The sequence below is a fragment of the Pipistrellus kuhlii genome, unplaced genomic scaffold (genome assembly GCF_014108245.1).
Source record: "Pipistrellus kuhlii isolate mPipKuh1 unplaced genomic scaffold, mPipKuh1.p scaffold_m20_p_19, whole genome shotgun sequence".
NCBI classification, from domain to species: Eukaryota; Metazoa; Chordata; class Mammalia; order Chiroptera; family Vespertilionidae; genus Pipistrellus; species Pipistrellus kuhlii.
The window spans coordinates 1,571,181-1,593,946 of NW_023425504.1; the positions used below are offsets into that span (position 1 = coordinate 1,571,181).

General features: G+C 41.2%; 1 pseudogene; it reads left to right on the forward strand.

Annotated features, from left to right (window-relative positions):
- The first annotated feature begins 17,399 nt into the window (after window positions 1-17,399).
- LOC118721908 lies at window positions 17,400-19,151 on the forward strand (annotated as a pseudogene).
- The last annotated feature ends 3,615 nt before the right edge of the window (window positions 19,152-22,766 follow it).

Sequence of the window (22,766 nt, forward strand, 5' to 3'; positions counted from 1 at the left end):
CAAACAACAGAGCCAGGATTAGAGCTTAGGTCTCAAATTTTCTACCTTCCTTAAATTCATCTTTTTTATTCTTATTTCCAAACTTTAAAAAAAATAGCATTTGACTATTTTAAGAGAATTATTTTAGATTTTATTACACATTATCTTGGCAAATTAAAAATCTGAAGCCAATGGAAATTTTTCTTAATGATTCAGTGTCCCCATCCATATTTGAGTCTGCACTATTTAAAGTTTTTCTGTCTCCTTGTGACTGCCAGCCACAGTATGTAGCTTAGGGTAGTGATGAGGAGCTTCAGCTTCTGCAGACTTTGATTCAAATTTGGATTCTGCTACTCTTATGCTGTGCTACCATGATAAGTTGCTTAACCTCTTTGCCAAACTTTCTTCACCTGTGTAATGAGGCTAACAATACTCCACAGGGTTGTTGTAAGGAGTCCGTGAAATAACACATATATAGCCCTTAGCACAGGGCTTAATTTGGAATGAAAAGTCAGTCAAACTTAGCTCTCATGATTTATACAACAATGATTGGCAGCCCTATGAAGGCTTATGGGAAGCAGTACACCCTGGAGCAGTCATTGTTCTTAATGCTATTCAAATAGAGACTTTTCCTGTTTTTTCCTTCCAACCACTCAGCTTTGTTCTAAGTCAGTGAGTTCAGCAGATTGTGACCTTCTGCAGTGAGAATCCCAAATAGAATTGAAATGAGAGGAGCTGCATTTGAATCTTTGCCCTAACTCCTGTGCACTGAGTAAGGAAGAGCTTTTGTTTCCTTACAAAGTAGCATCCACTCAATCTGCCTCAGTGGGTATAGGGCTGAAAATAAGACCACACATAATGAAGGATCATGTTTATTTAAACAGCAGAATTATAGAATGCTGGAAATGAAAATACTCCTTGGTAGTCATCTAGTTTAACCAACTCATTGTACAAATGAAGAAACTAAGCACAAGAGAATGAATGTTAGATACCTATCCAAAATCACATGTATCAGACCCATGTCTAAATGATAATAATAATAAATACCGAAAAACAGCTACAACTTGAGTGCCTACTGTACACTAAGGGGTCTTATAAACTTAATCTCATTAAATCTTCAAAATTTTCTTAGATAGGTGCTATTATTATTCCCATTTCGTAAGTACAGAAATTGAAGCACAGAGAAATTAAATAATTAAATAAGTAACCCAAAACAACACTGCTAGGAAATGTGAGACGCAGGATTTTAATGAAGTCCTGGCCACTCCAAGGCCTATGGTTTTCCCACTCCATGCCCACACCATATTCAATGATCTGGGGACTAACAATGCAGACAGGGCATTGTTAGTCCCTCAAACTAGTAGAAAGTTGTAAAAATTATTCTTTGTGATTTTGCTTGGGACTCTACTTTTGAGTTGCTGAGTTTCCTGAAAATTGGTATTTCATCCACTCAGGCTCAAGGTTGGAACTTTGTTTCTTAGTTGCTTGTATCAGCACTTGGTCAAGCTTTAAAGCTGCAGCTCCTTGACATACTGTTTGTACTATAAGTATCAATTCCTATGGCTTCCATGTGCCAGGAACTCCATGATTGTAACTTATCCTATATAATAAAAAAGCCTAATATACAAATTGGCTGAATGGTGGAATGACCAGTCTCTATGATGTGCACTGATCACCAGGGGCAGAGTTTCAGTGTAGAAGCTGCCCCCAGCCTGTAGGCCCCAGACTAGCCATGGTAGGTGCTATCTGAGCCCCCCACCCCCAATCATCCTGCCAGTCACCCCTCAGATTGGCCCTGATCACTGGCCAGGCCTAAGAACCCTACCCAGGCACAAATTTTATGCACCAGGTCTATAGACTATACTATAAAATGGTAATTTGCTAATTAGACTGGATGTCTTCTGGACATCCTTCCAGACAAAACTACAGTGGCTGAGGCCAAGGCAGAGGTGATTAGGGGCAATCAGGCTGGCAAGGGAGAGCAGTTAGGGGCAATCAGGGAGGCAGGCAGGCAACTGACCATTTAGGAGCCAGTGGTCCCCAAGTGTGAGATGGATGTCCAACTGCTGGTTTAGGCTCAATCTTGCATCAGGCCAAAACTGGCAGTTGGACATCTGCCAAAGGGTCCCAGATTGTAAGATGGTGCAGGCCAGGCTGAGGGACCTTCTCCTTTATGCATGAATTTATATATATATATATATATATATATATATATATATATATATATATATATATATATATATCCCAAGCTATCAGAACTCTGAAATGACTAAAATGACTGGTTGCTATGATGCATATTGGGGCCAGCCAAAAGACCCAATGGGGGGGGCAGCCCTTCCCCCAGTGGGCCCCAGCCAAATCAGGAGCAGGGATGGCTAGCCAACTGCCCGTGGCCCCTTCCCCCAGCTGGCCCCACTCTAATCAGGCCCTTATCAGGGGCAGGGCCAGCAGCCAACCTACTGCTGGACCTTCCCTCCAGTCAGGCTCAATCAGCCCCCATTGGGGTGGGCCATCTAGACCCCACCTGTGCATGAATTCATGCACCAGGCCTCTAGTTTGAATATAATTCCCTAGTCAGAGTTCCCAAGCTTTCCCATAGAAGCTACAAAATCATAGTATGCAGCTAATGCAGAATATCAAAAAGTACCCAAATATGGCTACTAAGAGAGTTGGTGCTATCATTACCATGGGACCATTGATAAATCACTTTCCTTCTTTGGGCCTCAATTGCATGACAGCATGACCTCCCACCCCAACCCAGTGTGAGTGAATGGCTATGACTGATTCATAGGCTTCACTGCACTACAGCACTTTGCACTCCAAGTTGTCAATGTTTATTTTTTCATTTCCTGCCCATCACCCTGTATATTTTCCAAAGCCATGGACCATATCATATTTATTTCTACATCCTTAGTGCCTAGCATGGTGCTTGGCATGTAACTGATACTATATAATAAACTGTAATGTCCCTTATGCTTCTCACATCTTCAGATGGTATTTTACCATCAATAACAAAGAAAATAACTAAATTTCTCAGTAGCAGAACTGAATTTGTTGTGGTTATTTCGGTATATAAAAATTACCCAGCACCTCATAGGGGAAATCATAAAATAGAGAGAAAAATCCATGTTAACAAGGGATATTAGGTTTCAGGAATTTGGAATGAGTTTGAGATTTAAGGTAGAGTGCCATCAACCTGTCAAAGTCTAAAGCACTGACCTTCATGACCATGATTTCTCTCATTTCATATATTTTATTGCTAAAAATAAAGGTGTAAGACAGAGTATAACATAATGATTCTTTCTGGAAGCTTCTGGTAAAGTTCATCATTCTTATTTCTAGTGATTCCTAATCTATGCCAAATTTTAAAGAGCACTGTCCATAATGAAAGTTATTAGGATTCAGTCAAATATCCTGCACCTTGGAGCTAATCACTCTACACATCACTCATTCCTTTAGTCAGCCACACAGACATATTGAGAATTCTGCTTTTTGTGTTCATCATTGTGCTAACATACGTGGAATCCAGAGAGGAACAATATTTCACGTTGATGGATTGACAGTTGGTGGAAGGCGTGATGATTTTGACTTAGAAATAGAAAAATTATAATACTGGCATAGTAACTGTTTATAATGGAATGAAAGGTGACTGCCGTGGGAGCTGTGAGGAGGTAATAACTAACCCTGTCTATGGGAGTAGAGCTTTGAGGGAAAGGTAGAAAGGAGGAAAAAGGAGAGGATAAAAAACCTGAGAGATGGAAAAGCCCAAGGTACGGAGACGCAGCGCGAGGAGAGGACAGAGCCAGAGAGGAGGGGGAGACAGAGTGCCTGGCGGGCGTTCCCTAGCGGAAAGGAGATAAAACTCCAACTGTGCTGGGCCCTCAACTGCTCTGAACCCCAGTTCTAGGCCAGACCCCGGGGACTCAGGCTCAGCCATAGGGAGCCGGGCTGTAAGGCGGAACCCCGGGAAGCTGCAAAAGGAGGTCCCAGCAGCGTGCACATTGTGCGCAGAGAAGGGACTGTCGGCTGTGCCGCGGGATTGCCCTGACGGGAAGAAGACTGGGGCTCCAGACTGCTCTGAACACCACCTCCAACTCCACTTCCAACGGAACTGAACCCCAATACCGGGCTCATTGTGGGAGAGCATAGACCAGCGTTTTTCAACCGCTGTTCCGCAGCACACTAGTGTGCCGCGAGATGTTGCCTGGTGTGCCATAGGTGCAGACAAGACAAGAATTTTATAATTTTTCACTATTTTGTTTACTTAATATTTCATAATAAAGTAATTATAAAATACTTTCTTTGTGTTTATTTGATTCCTATTCAAGACAATTACTTTATATATAGTCAATATAGGCACAGAGTTAAATTTTTTAACATTTTCTAATGGTGGTGTGCCTCGTGATTTTTTTCATGAAACAAGTGTGCCTTTGCCCAAAAAAGGTTGAAAAACACTGGCATAGACTGCTTGGCAGCAGGCGAAAATCGAGGACACCTTTCTTTCAGAGGCGCTGGCAGCAGCGAGCACTGAAGGACCCACATAGGGCGGGGCTGACGGAAGCCAAAGCTGCAGGCTCCACCCTGAAACCCCATCCCATCTGTAACTGCAAAATGCGACAACAAAATAGATCACAAACGAAAGAAATGGAGGACAAAAAGCGTCTGGATATAGAGTTCAAATCTACACTTATAAGGTTTTTCAAGAATTTCCTAGAAAAGATGGATAAGACCTATGAGGATATGAAAAGAGATCAACTAGAATTAATAAGGAGTCATCAAGAAATGATAAGGGATCAACAAGAAATAAAGAATACATTGTCTGAAATAAAAAATATTTTACAGAGTCCTAAAAACAGAAGGGAAGATCGCAAGAATCAAGTCAAAGATTTGGAACATAAAGAGCCAGAGGACACTCCTCCACAGAAGCTAGAAGGCAAGAGAATCCAGAAAATTGAAGATAATGTAAGAAACCTCTGGGACAACTTCAAGCGAACCAACATCAGAATTATGGGAGTCCCAGAAGATGAGAGAGAGCAAGATATGGAGAACATACTGAAAGAAATAGTGACAGAAAACTTCCCCCACCTGGTGAAAGAATTAGACTTACAAGTCCAGGAAGTGCACAGAACTCCAAACAAAAGGAATCCAAAGAGGACCACCCCTAGACACATCATAATTAAAATTCCAAGAGCAAAAGACAAAGAGAGAATATTAAAAGAAGCAAGAGCAAAGAAGGTAGTTACCTATAAAGGAGCACCTATACGATTGTCAGCTGACTTCTCAACAGAAACCATGCAGGCCAGATAGCAATGGCAAGAAATATTCAAGGTGATGAATAGTAAGAACCTACAGCTAAAGATAATCTATCCAGCAAAGCTATCACTCAGAATCGAGGGTCAGATAAAGAGCTTCACTAATAAAAAAAAAAAGCTAAAGGAGTTCATCAACACCAAACCAGAATTATATGAACTGCTGAAGGGGGTTCTTTCAGAAGAGAAAGTAAACAAAGATAAAAATTATGAACAACAAATACGTAACTATCAACAAGTGAATCTAAAAACCAAGGAAATAAAAAAAAATCTGATGAACAATAGTAACTGTTGAATATAATAGAATCAGAGGTATGGAAGGGGAGTGAACTGACGATTCTTGGGGAAAAGGGGAGAGGGGGGTGTGGGAAGAGACTGAACATAAACTGTGCACCTATGGATGAGGACAATGGGGAGTGGGGAAAGGGCAGAGGGTGGGGTGGGAACCTGGTGGAGGAGAGCAATGGTGGGGGGGGGGAAGGAACATTTGTAATAGTATGAACAATAAAAACTTATAAAAAAATTAAAAAAAAAAAAACCTGAGAGAATGTTTGAACTGTGTCCAGAAGAATTAGGACAGATTTGCCAGGTGAAGGAGAGGGATGGATAGTGGGAACATTTTGGGAAAAAGGAACCACTTGTACATGGAAAGATGAGAAAGCAGAGCATGTGTAAGGAAGAATGAGCACTTCAGTGTGGCTAAAGACTCTGGGGAAGCTGTTGAAGAAAAGGGGGTTGAAGAAGCATTTTGCAGCCCAAGCTACAAGGTGGATGGAGGAACAAATAGAACTCCAAGAACAGGGAGAGTTGGGGAAAAAGTCAGAATATCCTTGGAAATACATGAGAGCCTGGATGAGCTTGGTGAGAATTGGGGCAGAGAGCAAATTAGAAATAATATTTTTAAATATAGAAATGATTTAGTAGTTCTGAGATATCTAAGTTAGCTTGGGAGATGATATAGAAAAAAAAAGTTTAGTTTCAACAGTTAATTAGTTCAATTAATACCAATTGAATATCAGTTTCAAATTGGGCATTGTATATAGAGAGAGAATAAGTGGTCCTTTGAACAAGGAATCAAATATTACTCAGATGACTTCTATTTGCAGTTAATTTCTAATACAGTAAATATGAAATCTCTGATTCTCATGCATAACCCTGATTTTTCTTCTTTCTATGGTAACAAACCACTTCCTAGAAGAAATACCTAGGAAATGTCTGAGTTCTTTTTGAAGACACAGAACTCACTTGAAGCCAATTATATTTATTTTCTCTTGATGCCTAACAAATACCCAAAACTTAGTAGTTCAAAACAAACACTTTTAATAGCTTACGATTTCTATAGGTTGGAAGTCCTACAGACACAGCCCAGCTGGGCCCTCTGCTTCAGATCTCACCAGACTGCAATCCAGGTGACAAGCCAGATCTGTGGTCTCAGCAGATGCTCAATTAGGGAAAGGTGCCCCTCCAACCTCCCTCAGGTTGTTGGCAGCTCCTTGTTATCGGAGGATTAAGACTGCCTGTTGGATGGTGAATATGCAGCTCCTGAAGGCCATCTGTAGTTTCTTGCCCTGTGGCCTTCTACATGGGCCCCTCTCACTGCATGGCAGCTTTTTTTCCACAAGGACAACACTGAAGAGAGAGTTTCTCTGACTTCAGAGAAAGTCCTGTCCCTCTTTTAAGGGCTTTAGCCTAATTCATTCAAGCTAACCCAAGATAATCTCCACTTTTATCAACTCAAAACCAATTGATTAGGGATCTTAGTTACAGCTGCAAAATCCTTTCACCTTGCTATCTTCTGGTGCTTTGAAGCCAGTAACAGGTCTTGCCCATACTTAAGTGGTATGATATACATATAGTTGTAAATAGCATGGATCATTGGGGGCACTCAGGGTCATGTCATCACACTAAGTTATTCTCTTGGGCATATTTGATAACTCCCCAAATAAACACATCATAGATTGGGACAAAATTTGATAACTCCCCAAATAAACACATCATAGATTGGGAACTACATATGAAAAGAATAACTTGATTTGCTTTTGTATTCAATTATATTGGTTGATTTCCAGTCAGACAAATCTCCAAACCCCTAGTTTCTGACCAAATCTGCTCACTAGTTAAAGGTAAGGTAATAGTGGCCACTGAGGTTATAAAAACTTTTTTCCTTCAACCCCAGTCAAAATTTTAACAGTCCTTTCAGAAGCTGATGCTCCACAGGGGCCCAATGTTGTCAAAGTGTCAACAAGCTCAGTTTCAGTAGACTGAGAAAATACACACTTTTCCCTTATAGCTCTCCACAGGTATGTCCACAAATTATGCCTTACTGAATCTCCTCCAATTATAACAACAGCGAAATAATAAAGGAAGGGGTGACAATGACTAAGTTCATTAGAAACTTTATGCATGGAAGAAGAGAGGTCTGAATATTGCAATTTAAAATCTGAGTTCTTTTTGAAGACACAGAACTTGCTTTGTGCTTTTGAAATGAGCAAAAACAGCATTCTTCTGATTGCACAGGGGCTATGGGAACAGAGAAGAGCCATGCAGTGATTGCTGGAATTTAAAAAAAAAAAATGCTTAGTAAGACGACACATGCATGTGGAGATTCAAGACGGTCTTTTTAGATGTTTAGACTTTCCAGAGGTTACTCCTCCTAAGTTATCTGTATCATGCATAAAATCAATAGAAAAATTCTTATGTTATGCATACAGGAGCAGTAGCCTCCAAAATGGTGATATAAATATAGAGGCATAAAATATAATTATAATTATATTTTAAAAGTGAGAATCAATATTTCCTTGTAAAATATTAAGTAGACCAAACTTTTTTGAGGAGCATCACAAATTCTCCCTCTGCACCTATGTGTACAGTTTCGGAATAATTTTATTTCCATTGTATGACAGAATTTCCCATTAATGGCACATGCACTCAAAAAGGAAGTTGTCAAACACCATGCCCTTAGTTCTAACTTCCCATCAACCAATGGCAATTCTAGAAGCTTGGCCTAAGACCTTCATGTAGAAGTAAAAATAATATAGTGTACATAGGATAGGGTCTATTATATTATAGGTATTGAATAAATACTCTTTATTTTTATATATATTTTATTGATTTTTTACAGAGAGGAAGAGAGAGGAATAGAGAGTTAGAATCATCAATGAGAGAGAATCATCGATCAGCTGCCTCTTACACACCCTCTACTGGGGATGTGCCCGCAACCAAGGTACATGCCCTTGACCGGAATCGAACCCTGGACTCTTCAGCCCGCAGGCCGACATTCTATCCACTGAGCCAAACCGGTTTCGGCTGAATAAATACTCTTTTAAATGAATGAATGAATAGAGGGAGGTATTATGAAGTCAGACATACTTCAATTCCAAACATATTTTGCCCCTTAAAAGATTGTGTGACTTTAAAAGTATTGCTTAACCTCTGAGCCTTCATTTCCAAACCTATACGCTAGACATAACAAAACCTCACTCAAAAGAAGCAATAGATTCTCCTCCCAGGTACAGCCAAATCCTGTGGAGACACATATAAATTGTGGATCCCCTAGCCAAGCACCAGGATGGGAAGCACACCTTGAGGTCCTCCATGCAGCCCTGCCAGGTGGCAGTGTGTGTGTGTGCAGCCTCAGGTCCCCCTACCCAGCACCAGGAGGGGAGCGTAGTCTCAGGTCCCTGGTCAAGCCCCAGTGGACAGGGGTGTTGCCTGAGTTTCCCTGACCCAGCACTGGAGGTGTACCTTGAGGTCCCTGTCAAACCCCACTGGGAGGGTGTAGCCTCAGGTCCCTGCTGATTGCTCATCCTTATGGGAATTTGGTCTCAGCTGTGGGTGCAGCCATCTTTGTGATGGAGAGATGATCAATTAGCATATTCCCTCTTTATTAGATAAGATATCTGGGGCTAAAAGGCCTCTCCACCTAGTATTCAGATTTTGCTTTTCTTGCCACACTTAATACTGGGTTGGAAGGACAGACTGCCCCAGAGCTGGTTTTCTGTTCATCTATCCCCATTCTGAGCCCCAGTTTCCACAAAAACAGCTTTCCCCTGCTGTCTCAGTGAGTGTTTTTAATTGGGAGATCCTATGTACTGGACTTAGCTAGCAAAAGTAAGGATTCAAAAAAAAGTCAGAAGAGGTGTGCAGACTCTAGTCCTTTTCCCCGGCTTTGCGCAGATGGTATACACCTTCAGGCTACCTTTCTGCACCCACCCAGTCTGGCTGTGGGTTAATATCTAGAGTCCCCTTCTGCCAGTAGCCCAATGGACCCTCTTCCACATTCAAGGGCTACATTGACGCCAATGGCCACAGTTTTTGTGGGGTGCAGTCTTCCTCTGAGGCTCCAGTTCCACTGCATGCATTTCTCCCTCCAGCCTGGATCCCAAATCTCATCTTTCTTTAGGCCAGTGGTTCTCAACTTTCCTAATGTCGTAACCCTTTAATACAGTTCCTCATATTGTGATGACCCCCAACCATAAAATTATTGTCATTGCTACTTCGTAACTTTAATTTTATTTATTTATTTATTTATTTATTTATTTATTTATTTATTTTTATAGAGGAAGGGAGAAAGATAAACAGCTAGAAAAGTCGATGAGAGAGAAACATCGACCAGCTGCCCCTTGCACACCCCCTACCGGAGATGTGCCCGCAACCAATGTACATGCCCTTGACCGGAATCAAACCTGGGACCTTTCAGTCCGCAGACCGATGCTCTACCACTGAGCCAAACCGGTTTCGGCCGTAACTTTAATTTTAATAGTTATGAGTCGTAATGTAAATATCTGTGTTTTCCAATGGTCTTAGGCTCTACAGCAGCAGTTCTCAGATACCTCCAGGGACCTTACAACCACAACACCCAGGGACCAGCTACCTCAGCATGAACCTACAGGTTTGAGACCTCCTAGGTGCTCAAAGTCGAGGAGGCTGGAGTTCCAGTGCTAGTGGGTTCGTAGCTGAGGTAGCTGGTCCCTGGGCATTGTGGTTGTAAGGTCCCAGGAGGTATCTGAGGTCTTCCCAGTTGAAGGTAAGGCTGGGGTTCCGATCACAGCAAGTTTCCCCTTCAAGATGGTACAGCCTCTAAGGCAGAGCTGGCCACTCCAGGAGAGATTTCAGCAGCAGTAGAGGCTGCCTGGTCAGGGGGGCCAGCCCACCAGTCCCCAACAGTCCCTTGGAATATAGCTGTCCCTCACTCACAAATATAGATACTCCCTGCACGTCCACATGCTCTCCTTTCATTCTTTCACTCACACACTATCTTGCAACCTGCCATCCCATTAGCAGACATCTTGGATCTCAGGCTTTTTATTCTTAAAGAAGAAGATAAAGGGCCCTGTGCAGTATGGCTCACTTGGTTGGAATGTCACCCCATACTCTGAAAGGTCACGGGTTCGATTCCCAGTCAGGGCACACACCCAGGTTGCAGGTTTGATCCCTGGTTGGGTGCATATGGGAGGCATCTGATTGATGTTTCTTTCTCAAATCAGTGTTCAATGTTTCTTTCTCCCATCCTTTCTCTAAAAACAACAACAACAAAAACATCAATGGAAAACATACCTTCAGGTAAGGATTTTTTTTTTTAAAGAAGAAGATAAAGGAATATAATACTACACACCCATCATACCTATTGTACTCAATAACTTTCCCATCATATCTATTGTACTCAATCATGTTAGCATAAAAGTTGCCCAGTGGAGGGAGTTAATCAGGATTGAAATAGTGCCACAGCTTTGCCATAGCTCTGCTCCCAAAGCCTCCAAGCCGGGCACAGTGAAGTGGAACTACTTCCTCCTAGAGAGCATTTTTCTGCCAATCTTCCAAAGGGCAATGTATACTCATCAAGTCCTGTGCCCTTAGCATTGCATAAGGGGGCTGCATAAGCTTAGGAGGTATAACTTTTATTGATTCAAAATGCCCTTGAAAAGGTAGACCCTCTCTTATTTCAAAGGCACATGTTGAAAAAAATCAGAGTAAAAAAATCTTACTCAAGGAAAAACAAACAGCACTATTGTGTAGGTTATTACTATCAGGTATCACCCTTCCAAATTTTTTATAACACAAGTGACTTAATTTTGGAGCCAGCAAAATCACCAAAAACCTAATTGCAGAGACAAAGGCAGAAGGCAGTACTTTGCTTCTGATCACCCCCTAGAACTGCTCAGCATAGGCCTAGATCAAAGGGGATAGTTCCTCTGAGATTATATCCGGCCCCTCTTTGTGAAAGGCTGTGTTTCAGCCTTTTCCCACCCAGGTAGTATACCATGAGACTTTGGGCTGACTTTTGTTTAGGAATCTTGGTTCTGACGGGGTGGGGAAAGGCAGAAAGATACCTTGGTGAAATAGAGATAGTGCTCTAGATCCAGCTCTCTAGAAGAGACACCAAAGCATTAGTTTTCAGCATGGTGTTTGTTTTTCATAATCAGCTCTTATCTATCCTAATAATATCTTTAACAAACATTTACTTACTTATGATGGACTTTAAAAATATAAGAATAGAGGTGATTCTCATTCATTGTTATAGACTCCGTGTTTTCAGCTCCCTAAACTTCATATGTTTAAGTCCTAAGCTCCATTGTGATGATATTAAAAGGCGGGGACCTGTGGGCAGTAATTAGGTCACTGGAGTAGAACCCTTGTGATAGGATTAGTATCTTCATAAGAAGAGATCTTGCTTCCTCTCTCTGTCCTCCACCATTTGATAATACAACAAAACTTCAAACTAGGCAGCAGGCCTTTACCAGACACTGGACCTGGTAGTACCATGATCATCTAGTATCAGAAACATGAGAAATACATGTTTGTTGTTTAAACCACTCTATGATAATTTGTTATAGCAGCTGTATCTAAGACATTCAGATTCTAATGTACTCTACTAGAGGCCCTACACATAAAATTTATGCATAGGTAAGGTCCCTAGGCCTGGCCTGTGACCAGAGCCATCTTTCCTGGCTGCTAACTGCTGACCGCACCCCCCACCTCCACCTACCCATGGTTTCCCATTCACCATCTGGTGATTGAAGCCTGCTGGCTGGGGGGAGGGACCAAAAGATTATCCTTTCCTGCAAGTTCACTGCCCCCCCCCCAAGCAACCCCCAGTTCCCTGTTTGCCATCCAGCAATTGGAGCCTGCCAAGTTCCCGCCCACTCACTGGCCCTATCCTCCACCACTGATTGCCCTCTGTGTGGGGCAACTGGTGGGGTGGGGGCTTTGGCCTAGCACCACCCATGTCCAACACCACACACACCCAGTTCCCCATTTTCCTTTGGGCAATCAGAACCTGCAGGCTGGGGGCAGCTTCTGCATTGAGCATCTGCCCCCTGGTGGTCAGTGCATGTCATAGTGACTGGTCATTCTTCTGTTCTGTAGATTTGCATATTTCCCTTTTATTATATAGGATTTGAGAGTAAATGTAAAACTATAGGGTGTTGAGTATTACAAATAACTGCAGTAGGACATGTGAATGTGGTACTTAGATGTTGTATAGGAAACATTTAACATAGAAGGCCAGAGTTTGCTATCCTTAGGCAGGCTTGCTTGCAGAGTTGGCTTTTGGATAGGCTCTTGGAACTTGGATTTGGGGAAGGTTTCCATCAGTCCCTAACTGAAAAGAATGACTCACTGTACCTAAACAGTTTGTACAAACAATGTGATGTATGCTAAGCTCATGCTTTCCTTCTGAGAATCTGTAATTCTGGTACATGCTAGGCAGAACATGTCTATAATATGAGCCCTACTAAAAACCTTGAAGACTGAGTCTCTAAAGAGCTTCCCTTGTAGATCACACGTCAAAGGTGCTGTCACAATTTCATGCTAGAGTAATTAAGTGCATAGTCTGTGACTTCACTGGGAAAGAACTCTTGGAAATGTGTGCCAAGTTTCCTCCAGATTTGGCCCTCATAGTACACTTCCCTTTACTTGTTTTGTTTTATATCTTTTCACTGTAATGAATCATAGCTGTAAGGCTATATGCTGAGTTCTGTGAGTAATCCTACAAATCATTGAACTTGGAGGTGGTTTTAAGGCCCTTTAACATAGGTGAATACCAAGTATCAAGGGAGTACTAGAAGAAAAGAAACAAAATGGTGAGATCAGTTAACCTAAACAATGAGCTGCTCAAAGAAAAATACCTCCAAACCACTGAATGTATGTTAAATTCTATCTTATTTTTCTCATATGTTTAGAGATAGCTTATGACAAGAATATGGATAATAATACAGCATGAATTCTTATCTAAAAATATACATATTGGTGTACAGAAAAGACTGGAAAGAGTACACCAAAACATTAACAGTTGTTTTCTCCAGGTGAAGTGATAGAATTCTAATGCTTATTTTTTCTTCTTCTTATATGTAACTGTATTTTCCATAATAAGCACACATTGTTTTTATAATGAAGCTAAAAAATCACATAAAATTTAATGTTAAAACATAATTGAGAATAGAAAAATCAGGCATAATATACAAGTGTTCAAGAAGCTATGACTGCCAAAACTGGTTTGGCTCAGTGGATGGAGTATCGGCCTGTGGACTGAAGGGTCCTGAGTTCAATTCCGGTCAAGGGCATATACCTTGGTTGGGGGCACGTCCCCAGTGTGAGGTGTGCAGGAGGCAGCTAATTGGTGTTTCTCTCTCATCGATGTTTCTAACTCTCTATCTCTCTCCCTTCCTCTCTGTAAAAAATCAATAAAATATATATACATATTTTTTTTAAAAAAAAGAAGCTACGACTAAGAGAAAAACATTGAAAATAGATGTATAGACTGTAAAGACTTCTAGAACTTAACATTTTTGCCTCAGATTTGACTATAAATACCCTAATAGTGAAGATAAAATTGTCCCTCCTCCTCAGGCAAAAGCTGCCTGGATAGCAAAAGTCTGCCTGAAAAAGATTTACTCTGTTGTATGGAGGAATGAATGACTCAGCACAGGAAACCATGTAAGCTGCCTTCCAAGCTCTAACCCCAGAACCACCAAATTTGGATTCTCTTCACACAGCTCCAGTCCACTCTCCCCTCCTTTTGCCAGAGCATAAGGTACATTGGCCAGTTAAGAGGGTGACTGCATTTCCAGCTGTTTCTCCCTGACAGACAGAAACCATTCTGCTTTTCACAGCCAGATGTGGTGTGGGAAACTTTCTCAGTTCAGGTGCTCTCAGATGAGGAGCCCAGCTTGGGATTTAGAACCCAGAGTTGTCAGTGGGAACCCTTCCCCCCACATCTGAGATATCCCTCCAGAACTTCAGCTGTTATCTATGGGACCCTAGCCAGCCCTCTCACACATCTACCCTTCCGACCAGCCTCTGTGCAGTCTCACCTGTTTGTTGTTGGTTTTCATAGTTCTCTCCATCCAGTCTTCAGTTGATTATTCAGGATACTTTTTTCTATATTTTAGTTGTAATTCACTTTGATCCTGGGAAAGTGTCAGTGTAGCTTCCACTTAATCCACCATCATTTGGAACTCCTATAACCTCCTATTTAAATAACTGGTGTGATTACCGTATTTTTCGGACCATAAGACGCTCCGGACCATAAGACGCACCAGTTTTTAGAGAAGGGAAATGAAGAAAAAAAGATTCTGAAACAAATAGTGTCCTAAAATATTTTATGTGCATTAAAACCCAACATCACAGTCATAAACACATGTAATCAACCCTGTAAAGTAAACAGCAGCATTTAGAACCATTTTAGAGCCAGGCAAGCACACAGAGACCACACAGAGCCGGGCAAGTAAAAAAACTTTTTTTTTTAAAGTATATGTGTAGGCTATATTTGACCATAAGACGCAGGGACTTTTTCCCCCCACTTCTGGGGGAAAAAAAGTGCGTCTTATGGTCTGAAAAATACGGTATGTCAGGACCACCCAGAGAATCAACTTTCCTAAAATTAATGGTGCCATATAACAATGAAATAATGAGAATGGAATCTATTATATTCACACCCTTTGGATTATACAAGAAGTGTACACCAGACTGTGGGACATCTTGGGGACCATCATAGAGTTCTGCCTACCACACACAATATGTATAATGTTGTATATTTTGGAAAAGATTGGATTTGACCACTTTGCATATATAAATATAGTCTATCCCCTCATTCTATGCTGTTAGACAGTCCTAGAGGAATATAGAAAACAACTTGTGTGAATGCCTATCACACTCAAACGCCCCTTTAATACTAGTGTTTTTTCTTTTAAGGAAATCTGCTAAAAATAAGCTGCAAAAGACAGAGACATGAACTGGAGGTGGTGATAAGGATAGGTGCTTTCAGGCAGAATAAAAGGCAATTGACATAGGAGGCAACCACAGACTGAGGAAATAACTGAAGTAAAAAACCAGAATTCCTAGACTCTGCTTTTACCTAATCCTGTAGACTTTGCCAAATCATTTTCTTTTCCTTTTATTTTCTGGTATAATGAGCAGTCTGAATGATTCTAAGTGCTGTCCCAGCTTCCTATTTTGTACTACTGGAAAAATATTAATGGCAATTATGTCTTGCTTCCCAAAGTGTGGTTCAAGAAACTTCAGCATCCATAGCACCTAGAAGCTTCTTAGAAATAAAATTTCAGAATTCACCCAAGAATCTGCTTTTCAACTAGATCAGGGTATGAGTTATTAAAGCTTGAGAAGTGCTGCTTCAGAGCCTTGCTGCCCCCTTTTTGAAACCTGCTGCCCAGACTCTTTCAGAGAAATCTGGTCCTGCAGTTCTGTCAGCTGTCTGCCTCATACCTCAATTCCATCTCCTCAAAAAAAAGTCTAACTAATTAACAATGGACTGGGGTTGTGGCTCTAAGCTCAGGTCACTTCAAGAAACTACAGTCAGGCTGATCCTAATATTCATATGGAAATGCAGAGGACCCAGAAGAGCCAAAACAAAAGTTGGAGAGCTCAAACTTTACAAATTCAAATCTTGTTGCAGTAATCAAAGAAGTGTAGACCAGCTTATAAGGATAGATATATAGACCAATGGAACAGTACAGAAATAAATCTATATATCTATGTGGGATTAATTTTTTGACATGAGTGCTAAGATCACCCAACAGGAAGAAATAATTTTTTCAGAAATGACACTGAAATAATTGAATATCCATATGGAAGAGAATTAATTTGGACCCCTATTTCATTCTATAATAAAAATTAACTGAAAATTGATCAAAGACCTAAATGTATAAAATTCTTAGAAGTACACATAAAAGCAAGCCTGCATGACTTTTGGATTTGAAAATAATTTTTTAAATATGACATGAAAAATACAGCCAACAAAAGAAAAACTAACTTGAATAGACATTGCTCCAAAGATGATATACAAATACCCAAAAAAACCAATGAAAATATGCTCAGCAATATTAGTTATTAGGGAGTTGCAAGTCAAAACTACAATGGCATACCACTTTATATCCACAAGGATAGTTATAATAAAGAATAAACTAGAAAATAACAAGTGTTGATGAACATTAAGAGAATTTAGAATACTCACACATTGCTGGTGAGGATGTAAATGGTACAGTCCTGTGGAAAGTAATTTGACAATTCTTCAAAATGTTAAACATAGAATTACCATATGACACAGCAAAGAAACTCCTATATCTATACCTAAGATATTTGAAAACACATTTCATACAAAAATATGTTTACAGATATTCATAGCAGCATTGTCCATGATAGCCAACATATGTCCATTAATACATGAATGGATAAACAAAAAGTGGTATATGCATATAGTAGCCATAAAAATAAACCAATGAACTGCTGATACATTTTGAAACATGCATGAACCTTAAAAAATTATGCTAACTGAAAATAGTTAGACACAAAAGGCCACCTTTTGAATGATTCCAGTATATGCAAATTCACACAAACAGAAAGTTGATTAATGGTTTCCATGTGATGAAGAAAAGGGGGAAATTAGAATTGGGATTAACTGCTAATAGGTTTGGGCTTATGGGAAGAGTGGTAATAAGAAAGATCTAGAATTAGATCGTAGTGATGTTTATACAACATACTCAATATATTGAAACCCACTGTATTATACATGTTAAAATGGTAAATTTAATGCTATGTGAGCTATACCTCAATAATAAAATATATAAAAACTAACAAATCAAAAGCCCAGACTCGGAGAAAATGGCGGCAGGGGTTGAGGCGGAGGCTGAGGTGGTAGTGACGGAGCCCAAAATGGAGGGGGAGAGCTGCGCGCCCGGAGCGCCAAGCGGCAACGGGGTTCCAGGACCAAAAGGCGAAGGAGAACGACCTACTCAAAATGAGAAGAGAAAGAAGAAAAATATAAAAAGAGGGGGCAATCGCTTTGTGCCATATGCCAACCCAACCAAAAGATATAGAGCCTTCATTACAAACATACCTTTTCTTTAACCACTTAAAGACCTGGTTAAAGAAAAAGTTGGTGAGGTAACATACGTGGAGCTCTTAATAGACGCTGAAGGAAAGTCAAGGGGATGTGCCCTTGTTGAATTCAAGATGGAAGAGAGCATGAAAAAAGCTGCCGAAGTTCTAAACAAGCATAGTCTGAGTGGAAGGCCACTGAAAGTCAAAGAAGATCCTGATGGTGAACATGCCAGGAGAGCAATGCAAAAGGTGATGGCTACGACTGGTGGGATGGGTATGGGACCAGATGGCCCAGGAATCATTAATATCCCACCCAGTATCCTAAATAATCCTAACATCCCAAATGAGATTATCCATGCATTACAGGCTGGAAGACTTGAAAGCACAGTATTTGTAGCAAATCTGGATTATACAGGTGGCTGGAAGAAACTGAAGCGAGTTATTAGGATGGCTGGTGTGGTGGTCCAGGCAGACATTCTTGAGGATAAAGATGGAAAAAGTCGTGGAATAGGCAATGTTACTTTTGAACAGTCCATTGAAGCTGTGCTGGCATGGAGCACATGGGCGCAGGCCTGGGCCATGGCATGGATAGTGTGGGCTCTGGCATTGAGCGCATGGGCCCACTCGGCCTCGACCACATGACCTCCAGCATCAAGCGCATGGGCCAGACCATTGAGCGCATGGGCTCTAAGTGTAGAGCTTATGGGCCCTGCCATTGAGCGCATGGGCCTGAGCATGGATCACATGGTGCCTGCAGGCATGGGGGCTGGCCTGGAGCGCATGGGCGCCAACAGTCTGGAGCGCATAGGCCTGGAGGGCATGGGTGCCAACAGCCTGGAGCACATGGGTCCCTCCATGGGCCCTGCCCTGGGCGCTGGCATTGAGCGCATGGGCCTGGCCATGGGTAGCGGTGGCAGTGCCAGCTTTGACCGTGCCATCGAGATGGAGCGTGGCAACTTTGGAGGAAGCTTCGCAGGTTTTTTTGGTGGAGCTGGAGGCCATGCTCCTGGGGTGGCCAGAAAGGCCTGCCAGATATTTGTGAGAAATCTCCCATTTGATTTTACATGGAAGATGCTAAAGGACAAATTCAATGAATGTGGCTACGTGCTGTATGCGGACATCAAGATGGAGAATGGGAAGTCCAAGGGGTACGGTGTGGTTAATCTCCAGAGGTGGCTAAGAGAGCCTGCCGGATGATGAATGGGATGAAGCTGAGTGCCGAGAGATTGATGTTCGAATCGATAGTAATGCTTAAGCAGTTGCCTTTTTTAAACATCGATACCAGACCTCTGAATTTGTATTTTTTCTTGTTAACCATTTTAATTTGTTGGCTGGATATATAAAGATGTTTAAAAAATTCAGTTGCTTTTTGGGGTAATTTGAATTATTGATACTTTTTTAATGACTGGGGTTCCATTTGACTATTTGCATTGAGATTGCAATGTGTGCAATTTTTTTTTGTAATTGTGGCATCTTGTTGACATCAAATATGACTTTGATAATAAATACCAGTTCCTGAAAAAAAAACACACAAAAAAAACACACACACACACAAAAACTAACAAATCAAATGGAGACACTCATAGAGAATAGAATGAGGAGTTGGGGGTTGGGTGGAAAAGGTGAAAGGATTAAGAAAAAACAAAACAAAACAAAACAAAACAAAAAACTTCATATACACAGACAATAATACAGGGATTTAGTTTGGGATAGGGGGAGGTAGAAGAGTGTATAGGGAGATAAAGGGTGATGGAAAGAAACTTGACTAGGGGTGATAAACACACAATACAATATACAGATGATGTATTATGGAACTGTACACTTGAAACTCATATAATTTTATTAGCTAACTAGAGGCCTGATGCACAAAATTCGTGTAATAGTAGGCCTTCTTTCCCCTGGCTGACGGTCCCGGCTTCACTCTGGCATCCGGGATCTGGGCTTTCCTCCAGCTGCTGGCAGGCACCCAGGACCCAGATTTCCCTTGCAGCCCTGGCTTCTGGAAGGTCATCTGGAAGGACATCTGGTCTAATTAGCATATCACACTTTTATTATTGTAGATGTCATCCCAATAAACTCAACAACAAAAAAAGCATCAGAGGCCAACCTAGAATTTCCATTTACTGCTCACTGAGACAGGTAGCAGAAGGGAGGCAGTGTTAATTAGTTTAAGAGAAATAAAATTAAATCACAACATGAAATAAAGTGATGAAATGCCTTCCCATTCAGAGGATATAAATCAACTGTAAGAATGATACTCTTTTCTTCTCTAGGGATAAAAGCAAATGGCGCTTCTCTCAATTAAAGTGTTAGCTGGGTCCTTACTAAAAAAAGAAATTCAGTCATCTAGTTGTTTGTTCTCCAAGCCAGTTGACAGACATTTTTGCTCTCCCCGACTGAATGGACTGTTTTGAAAGTTCTGTTGATGATGAATTATTTCACTGCCATCTGTGAAAAGCCTAAAAGCTGGCAGGTCAATGAAATGTTCTCTAGGAGACTCTCAATTGGATGTTCTGCCAAAGAAACTGTAATGGCAGAAGATTTTTTTTTTTCAAATATGGTAAGTGTAAGCATTTCTGAAAAGTATTTTATAATGTCTCAAGTGTGGAGGAAGCTTTTCTCTTTCTAACTCATTTATATTCCTTTTTCCCTAGATCACTGCTTCTAAATTTCCATCTCAGGTTCAACATTACCTCCTTTAGGCAACCACCCAGAATACCTACAATAGGCAAGGGGTCTGGTTGGGAATGTTTGATATGTTAGCTTACTCCAAACAAGAGGACCTTGCATTAAAAAAAAAAAAAAAATTATATAACAAACTGGAGGCCTGGTGCATGAATTTGTGCATCAATGGGGTCCCTAAGGGTGGCCTGTGGGGATTGTGCTGAAATCAGCAATCCAATGCCACTCCTGCCTGTTGTTCCCGCTCATCCTGGCCCTGCTGCAGGCTTGCACCCAGTCAATCCTGATCCAGAGAGGCTCATTCCACCCAAGTAGCACTCTCCAGCCATGAGTCCTGTGTCTGGCATCCGTCCCAAGGGAGGTTGGGGGCCCAGGACACTATCAGGATGCCCTTGCTGGCCTGGGATCCTGATCCTGCTGGCATGAGATCCTGATCCATCCTGCTCACATTTGTGCCAGTTGTCAGGAGCCACCTGGCAGCCACTTTTATACTGTTTCTTCCTTGTGGAGCATCTAGGGAGGGGAAATGGCCATGGTGCCCAAGGCTGACTTCCAGGAGGACAACAGTATTGCTGGGATCATGCTGGTGGTGCCAGTCAGTCAGTGTTTGGCCCTTCTCCAGATATTAAAAATGGAAATGCAGGACTACTGAGGAAGTGAGTGGCAGCCACCGGGTTGGTGGGCTGCTGAGATAGGTTGGTCAGCTGAGCAGCGCTCCTCCTGCTGTGGGAGCACCCTGACCACTGGGGGAAAGCTTCTGCATTGAGCATCTGTTCCCTGGTGGTTAGTGTGTGTCATAGTGACTGGTCGACTGGTTGTTTGCGCATTTGGTTGTTTAGGCTTATAGAGATAGAGATAGAGATAGAGATAGAGATAGAGATAGCGATAGAGATAGAGATAGAGATAGAGAGAGATAGAGATAGAGATAGAGATAGAGATAGAGATAGAGATAGAGATAGAGATAGAGATATAGATATATAGATAGATTAGTAGCTTAAAACAGCACAGCTTTGCCACCTCTCAGTTTCCATGGGCCAGCAGTCTAAACTGCATTTTCTGATCAGGATCTCTAAGGCTGCAATCCTGTGTGTCAGGATTCTCTTCCAAGCTCATTGAGGTTGTTGACAGAATTCAGTTTCTTGCTGCCACAGGACAGAGGACCTTGGTTTCCCCTTACTATAGACATTTCACAACCTCCTGCCTGGTTTCTTCAAGGGTAGCAAGAGAGCATTTCTGCTGCTTTGAGACTCTGACTTTAGGGAAGGCCTAACCCCTTTTTAAAGGATTCATCTGATTAGGTCAGGCCCACAAAGTGCACTTTCCCTTTTGATTGACACAGTCAAAATATTAGAGACCTTTTTTACATCTGAGAAATCATATTACCTTCGCCATATAATGTAACATAATCACTGAAGCAATATCACATCATAGTCACAGGCTCTTTCAACACTCAAGGGGTTGAAATTCTACAGGGTGTGTACACCAAGTTAAGGAACTTGGGAACCATATTGAAATACAGTGTATTGTAGACCCTTTAATTTTACATTGAGTATCACACTACCCTCTCACTTCATGAGTTTTGGGAGTGACTGACCCTAATCTCTACCATTTCCTAACTGATTTGTATAGAATACCTAATAATGAGCTATTCCTTGTCAAATACAAGACAGATAATGTCTAGCTGCCATATAGGGAGCCTTGAAGACCACCTAGTATATGCAAAAATACACTAATGTTTGTTTCAGACAAACCTGGGTTGAAATTATTTGTTTTACCTCTTATTCTCTATGTGATCGGAGACAAGTTGTAAAATTTCTTTCAGCCCTTGTTACACTTGTGCAAAAGTGCTTTTCTGAAGAATAGAAATAATGATTGATAAAGTAAATGTTGAACAATGAAATCCAAGCCCTTTTTATTTTTACAATAAAATTAAAGTAAGGAAATTATAATAAATGTACACATATTACTAGAGCTTTGTTCTTACAAATTTTCTGGTGGAATTCAGTGCCATGGTGTACTATGGTGGTCAAGATGTTTATCATTAACTTCGTGAGATCCAGAGGGTCCCTGGAAAACATCTCTGAATGCATGAAGCTTTGAAGCAGAGGAACCTCATTTGCTCTGGAATTCCAGAACATCTGGGTCCCTAGACAATACAGGATGACCATGCTCTATCCTGAGGTCCTATGTTAGCTATTGCCTATGTTTAGCTCCACTGGTCCAAAAACTCTGTCACCCTCCAATATTAGAACTATAGTTATCAATGATCAGTGCTCTGGTATTGGAACCTCCTACCTTTCCAAAGCAGCACTTACATACTACTCTGGCGCCAAGTCATACCTAGTGATTGTGCATTACAGGTGCACGTATGTGCACACACATGTGCACACACATACACACTTACTTCAACAACCCTTTAAAATCAATGCTACTATCATTAATTTTATGAATAAGTTAATT